Below are 3,197 nucleotides of genomic sequence, written 5' to 3' on the forward strand. Positions count from 1 at the left end.
AGGGAACAATGCTATTGGAGCCCTCAGGTGAGTCGGGAGGGGCAAACTGCCTGGACAGGGCGTCAGGCTTGACGTTTTTAGAGCCTGGATTGAAAGTAAGGACAAAATTAAATCTATTAAAAAAAAGTGACCAACGGGCCTCACGAGGGGGTCAGACGCTTGGCGTTCCGAAGATAAGTTAAATTTTTATGGTCCGTCCAAATCAAAAAAGGGGTCTCGGTGCCTTCCAACCAGTGCCGCCATTCTTCCAACGCGAGCTTGACCGCCAACGCGAGCTTGACCGCCAACAGCTCGTGGTTGCCCACGTCGTAGTTGCGCTCCGCTTGAGAGAAACGTCGAGAAAAGAAGGCGCAGGGATGAACCTTATTGTCCGAGGGTGATCGCTGGGAAAGGACCGCCCCTACCCCAGTGTCGGTGGCGTCCACCTCCAGAATAAACTGGTGCGTAGGGTCTGGGTGGCAGAGGATAGTGCGGAGGAAAAGAGAGACTTGAGTTTCTTGAAGGCGGCTTCAGCCTCTAGAGTCCAGTGAAAGGCTCGGGCGGTGGAAGTGAGCTGAGACAGGGGGGCAGCGATGCGACTATAGTCTTTAATAAACCGCCTGTAAAAATTAACGAAGCCCAGGAAACGTTGTAACTGTTTCTTGGACTCGGGGGTCGGCCAGTCGACAACCGCCCTGGTCTTCTCGGGGTCGGTTCGACAACGTCCGCCCTCAAAAATAAAATCTAGGAAGGAGACGGGGGAGGTATTAAGCTCACACTTCTCCGCCTTAACGACCAACTGATTCTCCATCAGCCGCTGAAGACCCGTGCGGACGTGAGCTGAGTGCTGAGAGGGGTCGCGAGAAAAGATAAGAATATCGTCGAGGTAGACGAAAACAAAATTACCAATAAAGTTACGCAGGACGTCACTGACGAGCACCTGAAAAACCGCGGGGGCATTGGTCAACCCAAAAGGCATAACTAAATATTCAAAATGACCCAAAGGAGTGCGAAAAGCTGTTTTCCACTCGTCGCCCTCCTTAATACGCACGAGGCGGTAAGCGTTTCTTAAGTCGAGTTTAGTGAAGCAAGAAGCCGACTGTAATTGTTCTTGCAGCGAGTCAATGAGGGGGAGCGGATACTTATTTTTAACCATTATGTTGTTTAAGCCGTGGTAATCAATACATGGCCTGAGAGTTTTATCCTTTTTAGAAACGAAAAAGAAACCAGCTCCCAAAGGGGAGGTCGAGGGTCTAATAATACCTGAGGCAAGGGATTCGTTAATATAATTGGACATAGACTCCCTTTAGGGACCAGAAAGATTATAAAGTCTACTTGACGGCAAGGGGGCGCCAGATAATAAGTCAATCGAGCAGTCATAGGGACGATGAGGAGGAAGAGACAAGGTGCGTTGCTTGCTAAAGACTGCCGCTAGGTCGCGGTATTCAGCAGGAATGGAGGTGAGGTCGATCTCCTCTAGAGGAGGCGTGTCCTGAGGAAACTCTTTAATAGCGGAGCGAAGACAGTTACTGAGACACTTGTCGCTCCATTTGTCAACGCAGCCGCGCTTCCAATTAATAACTGGGTTATGGTTTCGAAGCCAGGGGAAACCTAAAATTATTTGGGGCGTACGAGAGTTAAATACAAAGAAGTCGGTCATCTCATGATGATTTCCTGAGATTATGACATGCAAATCGGTAGTCTTAAGGTTTATACGAGTCAAAGTGTCTCCGGTTAGGCCGGCGACAGAAATCGGAGGAATCTCACGAGTGGGAAAAGAATGTTCTCTAACTAAATCAGCACTAATCTGGTTTTGTTCAGCACCCGAGTCGATGAGAGCAGAAAACGAAAAGCGATGGTCAGGTGTCTGAATGACCATGGGAAGTAATAGTTTGAATGGGGAGGTTAATGCAGAAGTTCCCACCAGTAACTCCCGCTTTACTGGTGGAAGTTCTCGTTTCCCCGAAACGGACAGTGGGGCAGAAAATGACCGGGGTTACCACAATAAATGCAGAGACGGGCGGATACACGCCGCTGTCTCTCTGCAGGAGTTTGCTGTGCACGCCCCACCTGCATAGGCTCGGGAGAGCGATCCCGTGGAGGAAAAGAAGATGATTGGTTGAAACCAGGAAGCATGGAGGACTGGGAGTTGTAGTTCAAGGGGGTTTGCTTGGGTGAAGAGAACTCGTGGCGAGGGGTCGTGAACCCGGAAGTGGGAGGATTCTGGGAAACGTAGTATGAAGGTGCGGACTTAGGCTCACCTGGAGAAGTCGGAAACCCGGAAGTCAGGGGTCGATGGGAATTGTAGTTTGTCTCTCTCCTCCTTTCCCAGAAACGGTCATCGATGGAGATGGCAAGGTCTATTAGCTTGTCGAAAGTCTCGGGCTCGTCTCGCGTGGCCATCTGGTCTTTGAGAAAATCAGATAATGCGTTTAAGAAAATACCTTGGAGGGCAGGCTCGTCCCATCCTGTTTGGGCAGCTACGATCCGAAACTCTAGGGCGAACTCCGAAGCGTTACGACGGCCCTGTCGTAAATTCAACAAACGCTTGGCGGCGTTCGACGTCTGCAGGGGGCGATCAAAAATCCTACGAAACTCACGCAGAAATTGTTCATAGGTAGCAGGGGGATTATAATGGCTCAGAAGAAATGAGTGAGCCCACCGGAGAGCGTTACCTTTGAGCTGACTTACGAAAAAGGTGATCTTGGCCGCGTCCGAGGAGAACTGAGAGGGAGCCCCCTCGAAGGCGAGTCTGCACTGCAGCAAGAAGCCGCCACATCGGTCAGGGTCTCCGATGAAGAACTCAGAAGGTTTAATGAATATTTGTTGAACAGGAGGAATGGGACCAGGAGCCGCGGAGGCTTGCGGAACGACTGGAGCTGAGGTGGCAGAAGCTTGTAGTTGACGTTTAATAGAATAAATCATACCTCCGAGCTCCTGAAGGTTGGACTGGACTGTGGTTTGGTGAGTCAGCACTTGATGTAGAACTTTGTCCAACCCGTCGATCCGTTCCTCCGGGGAACCAGGGGTTGTCTGCTCGCTCTTGGTCCCATTCTGGGTCTTTTGTGGCTGGAGCATTTCTGTTACGATTACGCGGGGAACCCAGATAGTTTGAGACCCAGAACGAGGCAGACACAGGGGAAGTACAAAAAGAACAGTGTTTATTATGTACAGTGAATGTTGACACACTGCTTCTCAGCAACTCCTGGAAAGAGGGA

Source organism: Nematolebias whitei, chromosome 13 (genome assembly GCF_014905685.2).
Source record: "Nematolebias whitei isolate Nwh7 chromosome 13, NemWhi1, whole genome shotgun sequence".
In the NCBI taxonomy this organism is placed as follows: domain Eukaryota; kingdom Metazoa; phylum Chordata; class Actinopteri; order Cyprinodontiformes; family Rivulidae; genus Nematolebias; species Nematolebias whitei.